Raw genomic sequence first — 21,372 nt, 5'->3', positions numbered from 1 at the left:
AATTGTGAACATTGGGAAAGAGACATTTTAGTCAGACAAATAAATGTGTCAAGCTGAGGGAGCAAAGGATGTCAATGGGAGCAAAGGGGCTGTTTAGCACAGGGCTAAATCGCTGGCTTTGAAAGCAGACCAAGGCAGGCCAGCAGCACGGTTCAATTCCTGTAACTGCCTCCCCGAACAGGCGTCGGAATGTGGCGACTAGGGGCTTTTCACAGTAACTTCATTTGAAGCCTACTTGTGACAATAAGCGATTTTCATTTCATTGCAATGTCTTTAAGAGAGAGAGACCTGGGCCAAGCTTTGCAGAGTCTGCACCCTCCCTGGATTCACTTCATTTTCCTTCAGTTGCTGCAAGTGACCAACTGAAGGTGAGAATAAGAAAAGGGGGAAACATTGATTTCCTCCCAGATGTTTTGGAGGAGGAAGTTTTGGAGCTTTTGGTTTGTTAACAATTCGACAATGCAACAGGACAAAGCTGAATACAGAACAATCAGCAAGAAAACAAAGCCGCCATCGACCCCCCTCCCAGCGGTAGATCCCCATCGGTGGGAACGGACCCAACGTGCGTGTGGGAAAGTATGGGTGTGGATGCAGTACATGCATGTCAGTAAGAGCAGGCGTGTGTGAAGGAGTATCTGAGTGAATGCTGCATGTGCCGGTCTGTGAGAGTGTGAGAGAGAATGAGCAGCACCGACCATCAGGAAAGGACACACCGACACCCAGAGAGACCCCTCCCCTCCCCGGAGGGGCACAGTTCAGCCCCAAAAGGCGGTTCCATTGCCCAAGAGACCAAGGCAGAGGACAGGGTAAACACACAAAACACAATAGTCACGATGCAAAAACACATCAGCTGCACCAAAGACAAAAAGCTCGAAACAATCAATAAAACAAAGCCGCCAGCAGGCGAGCCCGCGCGTGCGCACTCCCCCGCACATTCTTCCACATCCGCGGAAAGGCCCCAAACATATCTCCGGGTTCCAGTGCGCGGGCCCAGCGCGCAGACACGGGAAGGCCCGGCGCGCGGACACGGGAAGGCCCAGCGCGCAGACACGGGAAGGCCCGGCGCGCGGACACGAGAGCCCCACCCCCACCAATTGTTCCCCCTCCCTCCACACCTGCCCCAGACAAGGTTTCCAGGCAACCGGCTCCGGCCAGAGCGAGAAGCCGCTCGGTGATCTCCCCCCTCGATCCAAGATTGCGCATGTCCAAGGAAGTGGGGAGACTGCGCATGTGCGCGGTAGAGCCCACCCCCTAACCTTCAGGCTGAGGTATTGACCAATGGGTCGAATTTGAGGACCGGAAGTACTCTGGTCCACCAGCCAATCACAGCGCGTGTTTATGTGAATGAAGATTGAGCTTTGCACGGACTGAAATCGACTCCTGTCTCCAATATCTGCGAGTAAAACACTTTATTTTCTCCCCCTTTCCATTTCTTTTCTCATTCTGACCTTCAATTGGTCACTTGCAGCAACTGAAGGGAAAGGAAGTGAATCCAGGGAGGGTGCAGACTCTGCAAAGCTTGGCCCAGGTCTCTCTCTCTTAAAGACATTGACATCCTTTGCTCCCTTAACTTGACACATTTATTCGTCTGGCTAAAAGGATGGTCTCTTTCCTAAGGTTCACAATTGAACGGCTGGTTTCTCCAGGCAATGGCTGACATTTAAGGAGACAGTAAATTAATACCGGACAGAGACATGTCTCGTGTTCTATGGTACAGATTAGATATGTTATTTATGGTTCTGTAATAAAGTACATTTATTATTATTTCTAGCCCTGTAATATTGTACTGTAGTTATGTTATATATTTCCAGTCATCTCTTCCCTCAGAGGGTTGTTAGTCTCTGGATTTATTTTCAACAGGGACCAGTGGGGTGTGGGGCTCATTGAACATATTCACGGATGAGTTGGACAGATTTTTAATAAGTTGTTATTTTTAAATAATTTTTTAAACAATGAATGCAACAGAGTAACAGAAAAAATGCTGCAAAATGGGCACAGAACGGAACAAGAGACATTGCCAACATAAATACAAGCAACACATTGCAGAATTAATTTGGAACAGGGTATTTGAAGGACCAGAGCCTCGAGATGAAATGCCAGATCAATTGAACAACCAGTTAACAGGTTAAAATAGTGAGTGTGGAAAGAGAGTAAGATTATATAAAAACAGAGGATAACAATTCAGTTTGTAAAATATTACAAACAGACTAACAGCATATACAAATTAAAATGAATAACACAACATAGATGACATAGAATTCCTATAGCGCAGAAGGCCATTCACCCCTCAGGTCTGCAGTGAGCCTCAGAAAGAACACTTCACTGAAGCCCACTTCCCATCCTATCCTCATAACCCGGTGCATTGATCATGGTCAAGCCACCTAACCTAAACATCTTGGACACAAAGGGGCAATTTAGCGTGACCAATCCACTTTAGCTGCACATCTTTGGAAAGTGGGAGGAAACTGGAGCAACCGGAGGAAACCCACAAAGACACAAGGAGAATGTGCAAACTACACACAGACAGCCACCCAAGGCTGGAATTGAACCTGGGTCCCTGGCGCTGAGGTAGCAGCATTAACCACTGTGCCCTACTCCCGGCCTAAGTTAAATTGAATTCACTCATGGCAAGTCAGTCAAATTGGAGCGTATGTATTTGAGATAGGAGTCCCATACTTTACCCAATGCATCAGACTCGGAATGAATTATAGACATTAAATATTGCATGGAGATGCATTCCATAATCAGCCTATGCCAGTTTTGAATCGAGGGAGACCTGACTGGTCTGCTTCTGTATTGAGCCAGATGAATGTTGGGCCCATCCTAACCCAGTCCCTTATGAACCTAAGATGAGAGGCCAATTGATGAAGCCTGATTTTCGGGAGACCATCTCCTCCCTTCGCTCCTGGTGATTGGAGCTTAACAAACTTGAGGCAAGGTTTCTTTTTGTTCCAGGTAGAGTCATAGATGTTTACAGCTTGGAAACAGGCCCTTCGGCCCAGCTTGTCCATGCCGGCCAGTTTCTATCACTAAGCTAGCCCCACTTGCCAGCATTTGGCCCATATCCCTCTATACCCACCCTGCCCATGTAACTGTCTAACTGCTTTTTAAAGGACAAAATTGTACCCGCCTCTCCCACTGCCTCTGGCAGCCGTTCCAGATGCTCACCACCCTCTGTGTGAAGAAACTTCCCCACTGGTCTCTTTTGTATCTCTCTGCTCTCACCTTAAACCTCTGCCCTCTAGTTCTAGACTCCTCTACCTTAGGGAAAAGATGTCGACTATATACCTTCTCTGTGCTCATTATTTTATTGACTTCTATAATATCACACCTAACCCTCCTACGCTCCAGGTAAAAAAGTCCCAGCCTATCCAGCTTCTCCTTATAACTTAGAACATCAAGTCCTGGCAGCAACCTCGTAAATCTCTTCTGCACTCTTTCTCGTTTAACAATATCCTTCCTATAATAGGCTGACCAGAACTGTTCCTCATCATCCAGATGAGTTTTCTGCACTAAGGTTATGTCGACTTTCTCCTTAAGAAAGGAGAGGATATTTTTCCTTCTGATAGGATGATGGATGCCCCGTACATTCCCTGGGAAAATTTGCAGATTAACTGCCGCCATTAGTTAGGCGACAGAGAGACAGGAACAGATTTTCACATCACAATCGGGTGTGCACCATTACCCCCTTCCTCCAATTCACTTTACACCAGAAGCACCAAAGTTTCCCCAAACTGCTCCTTTCCCGGATAAAAGCCCCATCTGTACCAGAGTAGGATAAAGTCAACAACACATAAACCCTCCCATAATAACAAAAATACAAAAGAATCACCACCACAATAGATCCAAGGGGACATACCTCAATAAGACTGAGGATTGGAGGATTAACCCCACGGCCAGACTGTTATTACCCTCAGGATATCTTCTCCAAAATGAGGAAAAGAAAAGAAGGGCCAACAAGGGAATGGGGATCGAAGGTCCCTCCCGCATTTTAGACCCACCCATGAAGACCTGCATCCACCACCACCCACCCTTCGGCAATGGCACCACGCGGTTCTGCCATGATTAACGCTCGGATAATAGTTGAAAGACACGGCCCTAGATAAGATAATACGAGTTACTGTAACACTCAAGGAGAAGACATTTAATCGGCGCTCACAGAATAACAACTCCCTTCAATAGGATAAAAGATAATAAATTCAGACAACAACACCATAACAGGGAAAGAGTTCAGATTAGAGCCTGAGTTAGTCTGAGCTGCAAATCATCGCTCCAATCCTTGTCCTTCATGGATTGAACGCAGGCCAAGGCAGTAGTTGGATTATTGAAAGACTTGCCGGAGTTGTCGGATATAATTTTCAGGGTCACAGGATAAAGCGACATAATTCACTCCCACAGCCTTGAGTTCCCTTCAAACGTAATCAAAGCCTCGATGTTTCGTTTGTGTGGCTGCCGGAAAGTCCTGGAAGAAGGAAATCCTCACTCCCTCATGGAGCCAGGTCCCACCTCACCGTCCCCGTCTCCAGGATCTTCTGCCGATCTTTCAAGTTGTGGAAGTGAATGACTACAGTCCTGGGATGAAAAATATCCCTCGCCCTCAAAGACAGGATCTGATGGCCATTCTAATTTGAAACACCCAGTCTTCACATTCAGCTGGAGAAAACGTGGCAGCCGGTCCTCGAAGAACCTCACAGGAGCCTCACCCTCCACACCTTCTGGCTGGCCGACAACTAGATGTTCTTTCTCTGACCCTCGGTTCTCCAAGTCCTCCAGGAGTCCCCGACATCACTCGGCCGGTTTTCCAAGGATTCAATTCTTAGCTTGCTGAGGAGGCATCTTGCTCAACGTTCAGGTGTCTCTCCTCTGGATCATTGAGTCCCTTCATGGTGTTTGCAGCTCGGCCTCATGAGCTGACAGATATTGAGTCAGCACACTCAGCCTCTGGTCAATAACACGGAGAGCCGGTCATCTTTCAACACCAAAGATGTGGCTGTCGGGATAATGGATACATTGGTGATCATCTTTCAAAATTCAATAGATTCTGGAATGGTTCCTGCAGGTTGGAAGGTGGGAAATGTATCCCCACTATTTAAGGAGAGAGAGAAAACGGGAACCACAGACCCATTAGCCTGACATCAGTAGGAGGGAAAATGCTACAATCTATTATAAAGGATGTGATAACATATGAATTAGGAGCAGGAGTAGGCCACTCGGCCCCTCGAGCCTGCTCCACCAATCAATAAGTTCACGGCTGATCTGATTGAAACCTCAACTCCACATTCCTGAAACCCCCCCGATAACCTTTCATCCCCTTGCTTATCAAGAATCTGTCCAGCTCTGCCATAAAAATATTCAAAGACTCTGCTTCCACTGCCTTTTGAGGAAGAGAGTTCCAAAGACTCACGACTCTCCGAGAAAAAAGTTCTCCTCTGCCTTAAATGGACAATGATGTGGAGATGCCGGCGTTGGACTGGGGTGAGCACAGTACGAAGTCTTACAACACCAGGTTAAAGTCCAACAGGTTTGTTTTGATGTCACTAGCTTTCGGAGCGCTGCTCCTTCCTCAGGTGAATGAAGAGGTATGTTCCAGAAACATATATATAGACAAATTCAAAGATGCCAAACAATGCTTGGAATGCGACCATTAGCAGGTGATTAAATCTTTACAGATCCAGAGATGGGGGTAACCCCAGGTTAAAGAGGTGTGAATTGTATCAAACCAGGACAGTTGGTAGGATTTCGCAGGCCAGATGGTGGGGGATGAATGTAATGCGACATGAATCCCATGTCCCGGTTGAGGCCGCACTCATGTGTGCGGAACTTGGCTATAAGTTTCTGCTCGGCGATTCTGCGTTGTCGCGCGTCCTGAAGGCCGCCTTGGAGAACGCTTACCCGGAGATCAGAGACTGAATGCCCTTGACTGCTGAAGTGTTCCCCGACTGGAAGGGAACATTCCTGCCTGGTGATTGTTGCGCGATGTCCGTTCATTCGTTGTCGCAGAGTCTGCATGGTCTCGCCAATGTACCGCGCTTTGGGACATCCTTTCCTGCAGCGTATGAGGTAGACAACGTTGGCTGAGTCGCACGAGTATGTACCGCGTACCTGGTGGGTGGTGTTCTCATGTGTAATAGTGGTATCCTTGTCGATGATCTGGCACGTCTTGCAGAGATTGCCATGGCAGGGTTGTGTGGTGTCGTGGTCACTGTTCTGAAGACTGGGTAGTTTGCTGCAAACAATGGTTTGTTTGAGGTTGCGCGGTTGTTTGAAGGCAAGTAGTGGTGGTGTGGGGATGACCTTGGCAAGATGTTCATCGTCATCAATGACGTGTTGAAGGCTGTGAAGAAGATGACGTAGTTTCTCCGCTCCGGGGAAGTACTGGACGACAAAGGGTATTCTGTCGGTTGTGTCCCATGTTTGTCTTCTGAGGAGGTCGGCGCGGTTTTTCGCTGTGGCGCGTTGGAACTGTTGATCGATGAGTCGAGTGCCATATTCCGTTCGTACGAGGGCATCTTTCAACGTCTGTAGATGTCTGTTACGCTCCTCCTCGTCTGAGCAGATCCTGTGTATACAGAGAGCTTGTCCATAGGGGATGGCTTCTTTAATGTGTTTAGGGTGGAAGCTGGAGAAGTGGAGCATCATGAGGTAAAGCAAAGTGCTGAGGTGACCGTTCTTGATGGAGACGAGTGTGTCCAAGAATGCAACTGATTTTGGCGAGTAGTCCATGGTGAGTCTGATGGTTGGATGGAACTTATTAATGTTATCGTGTAGTCGTTTCAGTGATTCTTCGCCGTGGGTCCAAAGGAAAAAAATGTCATCAATGTATCTGGTGTATAACGTCGGTTGAGGTCCTGTGCGGTGAGTAGGTCCTGTTCAAACTTGTGCATGAAGATGTTGGCGTATTGGGGTGCGAATTTGGTCCCCATGGCTGTTCCGTGCGTCTGGATGAAGAACTTATTGTCGAAGGTGAAGACGTTGTGATCCAGAATGAAGCGGATGAGTTGCAGAATTGCGTCTGGAGATTGGCAGTTGTCGGTGTTGAGTACTGAGGCTGTTGCAGCAATGCCGTCGTCATGGGGGATGCTGGTGTAGAGTGCCGAGACGTCCATTGTGACGAGGAATGTTCCTGGTTCAACTGGTCCATGGTTGCTGAGTTTCTGTAGGAAGTCCGCCGTGTTACGACAGAAGCTGGGCGTACCTTGTACGATGGGTTTCAAGATGCCCTCGATGTAGCCAAGAGAGTAAATGGACAAGTTATTACTTTTAAAGTGACCCCAAGATTCTCCCACAAAGGGAAATATCCTTTCCACATCCACCCTGTCAAGGCCCCTCAGGATCTTATACGGTTCAATCAAGTCACCTAAACTCCATCGGACACAAGCCCAGCCTGTCCAATCATTCCTCATAAGACCAGCCTCCAATTCCAGGTATGAGTCCAGTAAACCTTCTCTGAACTGCTTCCAACACATTTACATCATTCCTTAAATGAGAGCAATACTGCACACAAGTGCTCCAGATGTGGTCTCACCAATGTCCTGTATAACTGAAGCATAACCTCCCTACTTTTGTATTCAATTCCCCTCACAATAAACAATAACAGTCTATTAGCTTTCCTAATTACTTGCTGTGCCTGTATACTCACCTTTTGTGATTCATGCTCTTGGACACCCAGATCCCTCTGAATCTCAGAGCTCTGCAATCTCTCACCATTTCGATCATAAGCTTTTTAAATTCTTTCTACCAAGATGGACAATTTCACATTTTTCCCTTATTATACACCATTTGGCAGATTTCTTCCCACTCATTTAACCTATCTAAATCACTTTAGTCTCCTTATGTGTCCTTCACAATTTACTTTCCTACCTATCTTTGTATCATTGGAACATAGGAGCAGGAGTTGGCCATTCAGCCCATCGAGCCTGCTCCACCATTCAATACGATCATGGCTGATCATCCACTTCAATGCCTTTTTCCCCACACTATCCCCATATCCCTTGTGTTATTGGGATTCAGAAATCTGTCAGCCTCTGCTTTAAACACACTCAATAACTCAGCTTCCACAGCCCTCTGGGGCAGCCATCAGAGATCATTTGTTTTCCAGCTTGGGGCGATGAGGTCATTGCTGGGTGCAACCGAGGAAGGCAGAAAGACATTTTTAAAATCTTTAAAGAGCAGTTTTTGGTGAAAGAATTGGAGAGAGGGGTTGAAATCTGGGTCCATAATTCTCCCACAGTGAGACAGATTGAGAGCTGTATCTTTCTTTTCCTGTTGTTTAAGGGGAGATTGAGTAGTAATGTTTAAATGGGTAATTGTCAGCTGTTGTTTTGGGTGTGAAGTTAAAATGTTTAATATTGTAGCCACAATAAAGTTTTATTTTAAAAATAACCAAGCCCTATTCCTTCATGCAATCACTCCTGGAGCGAATCATTCATTCCGCACAGTCACACAAATAAACTGAAATATTGGGGTTTTGGTCCAGTGTCCCAGCCACTGTTGGGGTCTGGTCTGGGATCGGAATAGTGACCGATGTAACAATTGGTTGGAGGCCCATTTCCCAGTCAGTCCTTCAGCGCCTTCCTGCCTCCCTATTACTGCGACACACTGTGACAGTTTCCCAACTTGAGACACAGGCCCCATTATTCTCAGCTAAATTGAGCCTCAGCTCCATCGCCTGACTGTCATTGACACGAGATATAGACAGAAAGGTTCCAGAGGAGCCAGTGGAAAGTCAAAACGTGTGGCTCTAAAACACCTCAACAATTGTCAGTCAAATTCATTTATTATTTATACTGGGTCTTTAGGTATTAGATTTAGGCACTGGAGGTAAAGGATTGGATTGGATTTGTTTATTGTCACGTGTACCGAGGTACAGTGAAAAGTATTTTTCTGTGAGCAGCTCAACAGATCATTAAGTACATGAAAATAAAAGAAAAGAAAATACATAATAGGGCAACAAGGTACACAATGTAACTACATAAACACCAGCATCGGGTGAAGCATACAGGGGTGCAGTGTTAATCAGATCAGTCCACAAGTGGGTAGTTTAGGAGTCTGGTAACAGCGGGGAAGAAGCTGGTTTTGAACTGTTCTTGCGTGCTCTCAAACTTTTGTATCTGCTGTCCGATGGAAGAGTGAGTACGGGTGGAGGGTTTTAAAGTATAACTTTTTCTTTCTAACTAGTGTCTGCCTTGGCTCAGTGGGCAGCACTATCACCTCTGAGTCAGACGTTTAATTCCCAGTTAGGGTCCTGTGGACAAAAGCCAGTTCCAACATTCCTCGTCCCAGCATTGAGGGAGTGCTGCCCTGTCACAACAGCTTTCTTTCAAATAAGATGTTAAACTGAGGCCCTGTCTACCCCTCTCAGGTGGGTGTAAAAGTTCCCACAGCCACTATTTTGAAGAAGAGCAGGGGAGTTAGCCCCGGTGTCCCGGTCAATATTTATCCCTCAGTCAACATCACTAAAAACAGATCATCTGCTCATTATCACATTGCTGTGTGTGGGATCTTGCTGTGTGTAAATTGTGTTTCCTACATTACAACAGTGACTGCACTTCAAAAGCACTTCTTTGGCTGTAAACCACTTTGGGACGTCCTGTGGGTGTGAAAGGCACAATAGAAATGCAAACTGAAGATTTCTGTTATCTGATCTTGTTATCTGGAATTTAATTGATGTCAGCCACCCCCAACTTACCATTTAATAAATTCACTTTGGTTCAGACAAGACTTTAACCAATTGAGGCACATTCAGAATCCTCTGGATAGTAAATTTTAAAAGTTTATTGAATGAAAAATATTTACTGAACAGCTTTAAGACATTGACTTTTACAACTTCGTGTGGGTGATCAGTCTGTAGAAGCGTAACCCTCTCTGGCTCCTTCTCTGACAGTAATTCTTGTGGAATTCAGCCTCGGGAGTCTGGCTCCTTCTTTTATAGTAATTTCCTTGGAATTCGACCTCGGGAATCTTCGGTACTTGGCCAGCAAGGAAGACCTTCAGAACCTCTACTTTTATCCCCAAAGTGACCATTAACTCACGTCAGAGTTGGGCCTGTTGTAACATGATCATTCGTCAATTTGGTCACTAGATTAATTTAATTGGATCCCCAATTACTGACACCACATTCTCTCATTAACTTAGACAGGAATAGAATAGAACTATTACATACTATCCCTTTATCTGATTCTATACAATCCCTTATTCATACAGTTTCAAATGTTGAGGCTAATCTGATCTTAAAGGCCTCTCTCACCAGAACATTTGTCTTTATTTCATATTCTTTACATACACAGCAGTTAAGCTTTGACATTATTACAGCAAATAAAACTTTGTCTTTCACTATAACCACTGATTCATGATGGCTTCATTACTTGCAATTCGATGAAGGCTCCCGAGGTATTAGTGCTACTGGCTAGTAGCTAATTAATACAGTAATCTAATTCATACACTTGGTTAATACAAGATACACTGGTTTAAAAAGACAGTTTGTGGAAGGCAATATCTTTCTTTTTTACTTATCTTGATCAGGTTGAATAATAAGCTTATTCTTGAGCCAGACTTGGGTAGAATATGATAGCCCGCTATTTATCAAAATATGATAAACGATTTCTGCTAGCTCTGCAGTTTAGAAACATTTGGGTTTGTACAATCTTAATTTATAAAAGAACAATTCAGCCATTGCAATATTATCGATTACATTGTTTCGTGAATTATAAATTATATTGAATAATCAACTGTTTGGTGACTGGCTTCTAATATGAAATCAATAAGTGATTAACAAAGAAATGTTACATAATCTGTGTAAGAAGCTAGATGTTATAGTTTAAAATGGCTTCCTTGACCTTGTTACTTATAACCATGAATATGGTGCAAAAGTGATGGAATTATAAAATTAAATGGATTTCCCAGTCCTACCTACAGTTTTGTACATTACAACAATGACTACATTTAGCACTACACTCATTATGCTTCACCCGATGTTTATGTATTTACATTGTGTATTAATTGTATGTCCTATGCTTTTCTTGTATGGAACAATCTGCCTGGACTGTACGCAGAACAGTACTTTTCACTGTACCTCAGTACACCTAACAATATATCTAAATCTAAAATCTAAATCTTTTGGAGGGGCTGTGATACTATACAAAAGAATTTAAAAAAAATATTTTCCTCAAACTTGGTGCCCTCATCAAAATGATTGATGAAGATTTAAATGTTGTTTTCCGATTAAGGGGCAATTTAGCGTAGCCGACTCCACACATCTTTGGGTAGACATGGGTAGAATGTGCAAACTCCACACGGACAGTGACCCAGGGCTGGGATTCGAACCCGGGTCCTCAGCGCCGTAGTCCCAGTGCTAACCACTGCGCCACCGTGCTGCCCCGATTGAGCTTTAACTTTGAGTAAAATTTTGATTCTCTTCGAAATTCTCAATGAAAATCCAAACACACAATATCCTGATCACAGGCAAGTTGTTGTGATCAGGAGTGCTCAGAAAAGGGCGCAAGAAACAGATTCTACTATTTCTTTCAAAAGGGAATTGGGCTAGTCCTTGAAAAGAAAAGAACATTTCTTGACAATGAGATTAATTAATTGGCTCTTTCACAGATCTGGAATTAGCACGATCGGCCGAATGGTCTCCCTCTGTGTGACCTGAGCTTCGTGTGCTGTTAACATGGGTGGGAATAGTGGTAAAGGGACCTGGGTGTGAATGGACCCGGGCGTCCTGTCAATAAGTCACCGAAGGATAACCTGCAGGTGCAGCAAGTTATTAGGAAGGTTAATGGGATGTTGGCCTTTATCAGAAGAGGATTTGAGTACGGGAGGAGTGAAGACTTGCTTCAATAATATAGAACCTTGGTTAGACCACAGCTGGAGTACTGTGTGCAGTTGTACTCCCCTGACCTTAGGAAAGGTATTATTGCCACAGAGGGAGGGTAATGAAGATTCACCAGACTTGTTCTGAGCAAGATCGGACTGTCCTATGAAGAGAGATTGGGGAACCTGGGCCTCTTTTCTCCAGAATTTTGAAGAATGAGAGGGGATTTCATTGAAACTTACAAAACCCATAAAGAAATAGACAGGAATAGACAGGGTAGGTGCAGGTGAGATGCTTCCCCTGGTTGGGGAGTCTGGAACCAGGGGACCCAATTTCAAAATAAGGAGGAAGCCACTTAGGACCGGTCTCGGAGGTGACATACTCAGAGGGTTGTGAATCTTTGGAATTCTCTACCCCGGAGAGCTGTGGGAGCTCAGTCATTGAGTGTGTTTAAAGCAGAGACTGACAGATTTCTAAATACCAATAACACAAATGGATATGGGGATAGTGTGGGGGGAAAGGCATTGAAGTGGATGATCAGCCATGATCGTACTGAATATTGGAGCAGGCTCGATGGGCTGAATGGCCAACTCCTCCTCCTATGTTCCAATGATATAAAGATAGGTAGGAAAGTAAATTGTGAAGGGGACATAAGGAGGTTAAAAAGGTATATGTTAAACGAGTGGAATAAAATCTGCCAAATGGAGAATAACGTGGGAAAATGTTTTGTCCATGTTGGCCAGAAGAATAAAAAATCTTATTATCTAAATAGTGAGAGATTGCAGAGCTCTGAGACTCAGAGGGATCTGGGTGTCCAAGAGCATAAATCACAAAAGGCGAGTATACAGGTACAGCAAGTAATTAGGAAAGCTAATAGACTGTTATTGTTTATTGTGAGGGGAATTGAATACAAAAGTAGGGAGGTTATGCTTCAGTTATACAGGATATTGGTGAGAATACGTCTGGAGCACTGTGTACAGTATTGCTCTCATTTAAGGAATGATGTAAATGTGTTGGAAGCAGTTCAGAGAAGGTTTACTGGACTCATACCTGGAATTGGAGTCTGGTCTTATGAGGAATGATTGGACAGGCTGGGCTTGTGTCCGATGGAGTTTAATTGAACCGTATAAGATCCTGAGGGGCCTTGTCAGGGTGGATGTGGAAAGAATGTTTCATCTTGTGGGAGAATCTAGAAATTGGAGTCACCCTAAAAGTAATAACTTGCCCACTTAAGGCAGAGGAGAACATTTTATTTCCCGAGGGTCGCGAGTCTTTGGAACTCTCTTCCTCAAAGGGCAATGGAAACAGAGTCTGTGAATATTTTTAAGGCAGAGCTGGCTAGATTCTTGCCAAGAAGGTGAAAGGTTATCGGTGGGTCAGCGGGAATGTGTTTTTGAGGTTACAATCAGATGAGCTGGGAACTTACTGAATGGTGGAGCAGTCTCGAGGGGCCGAGTGGCCTACTCCTGCTCCTAATTTGTATGTTATTACATCCTTTATAATAGATTGTAGCATTTTCCCTCCTACTGATGTCAGGCTAATGGGTCTGTGGTTCCCCGTTTTCTCTCTCCCTCCTTACATTGTGGGGTTACATTTACCACCTTCCAATCTGCAGGAACCATTCCAGAATCTATAGAATTGTGAAAGATGATCACCAATGTATCCACTATCTCTACAGCCACCTCTTTCAACACTCTGAGATGTAGAACATCAGCTTTTGGGGATTTATTAACTTTCAACCACATTAATTTCTCCAGTACTGCTTTTTCACGAATACTAATCTCTTTCAGTCCCTCGTGCTCACTGGTCCCTTGGTTCTCTCGTGTTTTTAGGACAGTTTCTGTATCTTCCTCCGTGAAGACAGACACACATTGTTTAGTTTCTCTGCCATTTCCTTATTCCCCATTATAAACTCTCCTGTCTCTGCCTGGAATGGACCCACATTGGTCTTTGCTAATCTTTTCCTTTTCACATTCCTATTGGAGCTTTTCCAGTCGGTTTTTATGTTTCTCGCCAGTTTGCTCTCATTCTATTTCCTTTTGATCAGTTTATTGATCCTTCTTTGCTAAAACAAATTCTCAAACCTAAATTTACACTTATTTTGGCCACTTTATGAACCTCTTCCTTTGATCTAATGGATTTTTAATATTTCTTGTACGCCACAGTTGCATCAATTTTCCTGTCTCAGATTCCCTGAGAGAGAAAGAGAAGAGAGAACGAAAGGCAGCCCTGGATGTAATTGAAGCAGGAACAATAAGAGCAGAATCCATCACGGTAATCAATTGTGAAACTTGTTGGTGTCTCAGCAGGGACGAGGAAACACAGAAACCCTTCCCACACTGAGAGCAGGTGAACGGCCTCTCCCCAGTGTGAACTCTCTGGTGTGTCTGCAGGCTGGACAACTGAGTGAATTCCTTCCCACACACAGAGCAGGTGAACGGCTTCTCCCCAGCATGAACAAACTTGTGTCTCCGCAGGTTGCATAAGTGAGTGAATCCCTTCCCACATGGAGAGCAGGTGAATGGTCTCTCCCCAGTGTGAACTCGCTGATGTATCCGCAGGTTGATTAACTGAGTGAATCCTTTCCCACACTGAGTGCAGGTGAATGGCCTCTCCCCAGTGTGAATTCGCTGATGTAAATTCAGATGAGATAACTGAGTGAATCCCTTCTCACAGTGAGAGCAGGTGAATGGTCTCTCCCCAGTGTGAATGCGTCGATGAATCTCCAGCGCAGATGGGGTTCTGCATACCTTCCCACAGTCCCCACATTTCCACTGTTTCTCCATATTTTGGGTCTCCTCGAGTCTCTCCAGGTTGGACTATCAGTTGAAGCTTTGACCACACACAGAACACGTGTACGGTCTCTCCCCGCTGTGAATGGTGTGATGTTTTTTCAGGCTGTGTAACTGGTTAAAGCTCTTTCCACAGTCAGTGCTCTGGAACACTCTCACTCGGGTGTGTGTGTCTCGGTGCTTTTCCAGTCACACTGGTGTTTAAAATCTTTTGAAGCCAACAAGTTGGGTAGACATGACTCCTTCTAGATAATGGCTGATGAATCGAGTGACTGTCAGATCTAGACGTGATGTTTGAGATTTCTGTCTGTAAATCCTATCCTTTTAACAGCCTGTAAAAGGAGTTTACAAAAGACATCACTGTCAGTACAGGATAGAAATTCAGAACAGACAATTCTAGTTTCTCTGGAACATTCTTTTCTCTCTCATTCCCCAAAAGCTGTAAATCTCCATCCACACACTCTCCCTCCATTCTCACTCTGCTGTATGTAATATTCACCCTCCCAATTCTCCTGATGGTGCTGATTCAGGCTGATTGACAGATCCGTGCTCACTGCTTCCTGTCCTGGACACGGAGATCATAACAAACAGGAGCTGCAGTCGACCTTAAAGCCTATCGAGCCTGCTCAACCATTCAATGGGATCATTGGCCGATCTACCTCAGCACCATTTCCCCACACTATCCCCCATATCCCTTGATATGTTCAATATTGAGAAACCTGTCAATCTCTGTCTTGAAAATACTTGATGACTGAGGCTCCACAATCCTCTGGGGTAGAGATTTCCAAAGCTTCACTACATTGTCTTTAAATTCATTGACGATCCCAGCCCCGTGTCACTGTCCATGTGGAGTCTGCACATTCTCCCGTGTCTGCGTGGGTCTCACCTCCACAACCTTAAATGATGTGCAGGGTCGGTGAATTGGCCATGCTAAATTGCCACTTATTTGGGGGAAAAGGAATTGGGTACTCTGAATTTTTTTTAAAAATAAATTAATTTACGGGATTTGGGTGTCACTGGTTAGGCCAGTATTTGTCGCCCATCCCTAGTTGCCCTTCAGATTGTGGTGGTGAGTGGCCTCCTTGCACACCCACTGTGCTGTTAGGGAGGGAGTTCCAGGATGTTGCCCCAGCGACAGTGAAGGAACGGCAATATATTTCCAAGTCGGTCTGGTGAGTGACTTGGAAGGGAACCTCCAGGTGGTGGGGTTCCCAGGTATCTGCTGCTCTTGTCCTTCTAGATGTAGTGGTCGCTTTGCTGAGCACCTTCGGTCTGTGCACATTCAGGACCCTGACCTTCCCGTTGCTTGCCATTTTATTTATTTATTTATTTATATAAATTTGGAGTACCCAATTCATTTTTTCCAATTAAAGGACAATTTTATCGTGCCAATCCTCCTACACTGCACATCTTTGGGTTGTAGGGGCAAACGCCAAGCAGACACGGAGAAAATGTGCATACTCCACGTGGACAGTGACCCAGAGCTGGGCTCGAATCTGGGACCTCGGCGCCGTAAGGCAGCAGTGATTAACCACTGTGCCACCGTGCTGTCCCTGCTTGCCATTTTAACACAAGACCCTGCTCCCATGCCTACACTTGGCTTGTTGCAATGTTGCAGTGACGCTCAACACAAACTGGAGGAACAGGATATCATCTTCCGGTTAGGAACGCTACAGCCTTTCGGTCTCAACATCAAATTCAACAACTTCAGATGATGAGCTCTACCCCACCTTAACCCCTTTGTTTTCTTTCTGTTTCATTTGAACTGTCTATTACCTTTTATTTATTTCTTGTCTTTCTTCATATATATATATATGCCCCTCACTCTTTCCCTCTATCTTATCCCCCCTTTCTTTACCTTTTGTCCTCTTTGCTTCCCCCTTCACCCCTTCTTCTCATTTTACCTCTCTCCCAACCATGCCCCCCACATCTACATCTGTCACAGCTTACCCTCTGACTTTAGTTTCTCTGCTGTTTGGTCTTTCACACCTTTTATTCTCTCTGGGGACTGCCATTATAATCTTTATTTTATTAATAACCTTTATTGTCACAAGTAGAATTACATTAACACTGCAATTAAGTTGCTGTGAAAAACCACTAGTCGCCACATTCCAGCACGTGTTCGGGTACACAGAGGGAGAATTCAGAATGTCCAAATTACCTAATAGCACATCTTTTGGGAATTTTGGGAAGGAACCGGAGCACCCGGAGACAATCCACACAGACACAGGGAGAACGTGCAGACTCCGCACACCGACCCAAGCCAGGAATTGAACCTGGGACCCTGGCGCTGTGAAGCCACAGTGCTAACAACTGTGCTACTGTGCTGCCCATTAGCACTCTTTTTCCTTTGTTTCTGTGGTTCCGACTCATCTTTCTTTCCCTCGCCCGACAGTATAAATATCTCCCACTTTCTATCCTTTTTACCTTTGACAAAGGGTCACCTGGACTGGAAAATAGTCGCTCTTTTCTCTCCTTACAGATGCTGCCAGACTGGCTGAGATTTTCCAGCATTTTCTCTTCTGGAAATATATAATGTAGCTCTACAGTACTATATTACACAACTAGAAATAATAATAAATGTGCTTTATTACAGAACCAATAATATATCTAATCTGTACAATATAACAACACTACACATATTTCAATCCAACATTAATTTACTGTCCCCTTAAATGTCAGCCATCTCCTGGGGAAACCAGCCCTTTAATTGTGAACACCAGGAAAGGGACCATCAGGGGCAGCAAGGTAGCACAGTGGTCAGGCCAGTTGCTTCACAGCTCTAGGATCCCAGGTTCGATTCCCGGCTTGGTTCACTGTCTGTGCGGAGTCAGCACGTTCTCCCCGTGTCTGCGTGGGTTTCCTCCGGGTGCTCTGGTTTCCTCCGACAGTGCAAAGATGTGCAAGTTAGGTGGATTGGCCATGTTAAATTGCCCTTAGTGTCCAAAAAGTTTAGGTGAGGTTACTGGGTTACGGGGATGGGGTGGGCTTAAGTGGGGTGGTCTTTCCAAGTGTTGCGAAAATGTTTCTCTCTTTATTTGGCTCTGAATATGGCGGTCAATATGGTCACCTTTCTTAATTCTAATTACATTTTGCTCTAGAGTCGCCAGGTATCTTTCGATACCGCCACAAGGTTCAAACCGAATACTGATCAAAGGCTCGATACACCAGTTAGTTAGTTCAAAGTCAAATGCTTATTCATTTACACACACAGTTAAATATACTCATACACAAATACTACAGACTAAACTATCACTACTGCTAAAGCCTATACTTAGCTTCGGGCGCCCACTCAGTCAGAGGAACAATGGCCGTTGTTCGGTTCTGAGGCTGCTGGGGTCGAAGTGGTGAAGGAGAACAGCTAAGGTCGTCTGACTGGTAGCGTGCGTTGACCTTGGACTTACTTGTTCTGGTGCAGCTGTTGGGCAGGTCTCTCCTCGGTGAGAGCCGGAGCCAAGAGAACGATTCTCTCTTGGGGGCTCCTTCTTATACCTAAAGGGGCTTCGCGCTCTTTTGGCTGGGCCTTGAACTTGGCCCCAATCAATTGGGCCGTTTCTTGATCATTCATATTGATCTCGTCCAATAAAAGAGTGGGTGCCTTGATGGCTGGGCGTGTCCTAGGTGGCCGTTGGCCTGCTTTATTCTGGTCTCCTCTAGTGCCGGGGTGTCTGCCTTAGTATCGGTTACTCAAATGTTCCTCTTTTGTTCCCGGAGATGGTCCATTAGTATGCTAATGGGCCTACAGTTTCGGTCTTGTCTGGGAGCTGCGGCTCCAATCAACAGACAAACCCTGAACCTGCTTGTTTTCTCAGTATTGTCCATTTTCCCTGCAATCTTTGCAAAGTGTCTTTAAGAGACACTTAAATGTCTCTCTTAAATGTCTTTAAGAGAGAGAGACCTGGGCCAAGATTTCCAGAGTCTGCACCCTCCCTGGATTCACTTCCTTTCCCTTCAGTTGCTGCAGTGACCAATGGAAGGTCAGAATGAGAAAAGAAATGAAAAGGGGGAGAAAAGAAAGTATTTTACTCACAGATGTTGGAGACATGAGGAAGCTTCAGTCTGTGTGAAGCTCAAACTTCATTAACACAACATCTGCGGTTTGATTGTCTGGAGGACCAGAATCCTTCCGGTCCTCCAAGTCTTCCCATTGGTTGCTGGCTGAAAGAAATAAGCAACGATGTCACGTGGTCATGGATGCCCTTTTGACGTCAATGGGAATAACCGTCACTGCGCATGTGCATATTTTCCCCTCCTTTGGACATGCGCAGTTCCTATCCCCCAGTCTCCAAACCCCTGGGACTGGGATAAAAGTGGGGGTTGGGGGCAGTGACCCCATTCCAGTCAAAGTACATGTCACTGGGTTTGATTGTGACGTCCCCCTTAGAAAACAGTTTGTTAACTTCAGACACCTGGGTGACATATTGGGGAGGGCAATAGCTGAGAGAGAAACTGAACCCGAGAGTCAGCACCTTCAGGGGAGGAGAATTGGGGAAAAGCAGGAGGAGGATAGTGGGATGAATTAGTGTTACAATCAACAGGGAGGGAGTGTGTGGAGGCAGAGACAGAGAGCAGTATTTTCTGTCACATGATCATGAGCTTGGACAATGTTATCAAATCATTTGTGAAACCTGGATTTACAATGTCCCTGTGAAACACCTTGGGCTATTTAATTACATTAAATGTGCTGTATAAATGCAGATTAATCTGCTCTTGAAGGCTGTCACTTGAGCTCCTCCACTGCCCAGAACACCAAGTCCCCGATCATGAACAGTCTGATTAACCAGCTTATTCACACAGATCAGACCAGCCCAGCCCACCCATTCTCAGTGAATCTGCTTTCCTCAGGCTCCCTTGTAACGCTATCCCTGCTCTCACTGCGCTGAGCTCAAGTGCCAACAAAGCATTTTTGTCTTCAGATTTTTACTGTGAGAGGTTAAACCTATCAGGAGATGATGAATAGGCCAGATCACTGCTCTCTTCAAAATACAAGGCTGAGGGACTAATGGAGGGCTGTAAATTATGAAAGATTTTGATACACATGGAGAATGTTTTCACTTGTAAGGCTCCGAGCAAAACTAGAGGCTATCAATGTGAGATAATCTCATCAGGAATTCAGGAGAAACTTCTTCCCCAGAGAGTGGTGGGAATGTGGAACTCGCTACCACAGGGATTGGTGGAGGTGAATAACATCGATATATTTATGAGGAAGCTGGATGAACACAAGGGAGAAATGAGCAGACGGATACACTGATCGAGTTAGATGGGAAAGCATGAGAGGGGGATCAAGTGAAGTCTAAACACTGGCATGGATTGGTTGGGCTGTTTCTATGTTGTATATTCAATGTAATTTAGCCTGGTATTGCCTTTAACTCTCACATAGTCGATTCCGGGTTAAAGAGAAACAGTTTCACTCCCAGAAAAACATTTCAGCTCGTTGTTTCCAGCTATTGTCCAATCAGTGCCTCTTGTCAGCCACGTGTCCGTGTGAGGAGTCAACTACAAAGATCTCATGTAATTTGTACCAATATATCTTTCAAGAGCAAATTGTTTTTTCAAATGGACTGGATTATATAAATGTATTAGGTTTTAATCAATTCTTTAAAGTGCTTGATTATCAGACAGTCTTATTCAAATCTGAGAGTTTGTTTATACAAGACAAAGTAGGCACATGATCAGCACCCCATTCACCATCTCCACCATTGATACACAGAGGCAACAGTGTGTAGCATCTACAAGTGGCACAGCAGCACAGTGGTTAGCACCATTGCTGACATGACCAGGGACCGAGGTTTGATTCACGGCTTGGGTCATTGTCTGTGAGTAGTCTGCACATTCTCGTTGTGTCTGCGTGGGTTTTCTCCGGGTGCTCTGGTTTCTTCCCACAAATCCTGAAAGATGTGCTGTTAGGTGAATTGGACATTCCGAATTCTCCCTCAGTGTACCGAACAGGCGCCGGTGTGTGGCAACAAGGGGATTTTCACAGTAACTTCATTGCAGTGTTAATGTAAGCCTACTTGTGACAATAATAATAAGATTATCATAATAAAGAATATTATTACAATCTCCCAACATTTCTTTTCCAAGGGGCCTCTGTGGAGTTGAGGTTTCAATCAGATCAGCCGGGAACTTATTGCATGGTGGGGCAGGCTCGAGGGGCCGAGTGGCCTACTCCTGTTCCTAATTTGTGTTTTGTCACATCCTTCATAATAGATTGTAGCATTTTCCCTCCTACTGATGTCAGGCTAATGGGTCTGTGGTTCCCCGTTTTCTCTCTCCCTCCTTTAATAGTGGGGTTACATTTACCACCTTCCAATCTGCAGGAACCATTCCAGAATCTATAGAATTTTGAAAGATGATCACCAATGTATCCACTATCTCTACAGCCGCCTCTTTCAACACTCTGGGATGTAGAGCATCAGCTTTTGGGGATTTATTCACTTTCAACCACGTTAATTTCTCCAGTGCTACTTTTTCACTAATACTAATCTCCTTCAGTTCCTCGTGCTCACTAGTCCCTTGGTTCTCTGGTGTTTTTAGGACAATTTCTGTATCTTCCTCCATGAAGCCAGACACACATTGTTTAGTTTCTCTGCCATTTCCTTATTCCCCATTATAAACTCTCCTGTCTATGCCTGGAATGGACCCACATTGGTCTTTGCTAATCTTTTCCTTTTCACATTCCTATAGGAGCTTTTCCAGTTCTCCCCAATTTGCTCTCATATTCTATTTTTGCTTTATCAGTTTCTTGGTCCTCCTTTGCTGAATTCT

At 44.8% G+C, this 21,372-nt stretch overlaps 1 protein-coding gene and 1 long non-coding RNA gene across 2 annotated transcripts in view; both read right to left on the bottom strand.

Moving 5' to 3' along the window:
- LOC140417949 (uncharacterized) overlaps nt 1-21,372 on the bottom strand; it is a 226,069-nt gene that overhangs the window by 132,301 nt on the left and 72,396 nt on the right. The window lies entirely within an intron of this gene.
- On the bottom strand, nt 9,753-17,822 carry LOC140420004 (uncharacterized). Its single transcript, XR_011946129.1, has 2 exons — nt 17,032-17,822; nt 9,753-14,936 (listed from the first exon to the last, which is right to left on the bottom strand). It is a non-coding gene; the product is annotated as an uncharacterized lncRNA (long non-coding RNA).

Source organism: Scyliorhinus torazame, chromosome 5 (assembly GCF_047496885.1).
Source record: "Scyliorhinus torazame isolate Kashiwa2021f chromosome 5, sScyTor2.1, whole genome shotgun sequence".
Lineage (NCBI taxonomy): Eukaryota > Metazoa > Chordata > Chondrichthyes > Carcharhiniformes > Scyliorhinidae > Scyliorhinus > Scyliorhinus torazame.
This window is presented reverse-complemented; position numbering and strand designations above follow the sequence as displayed.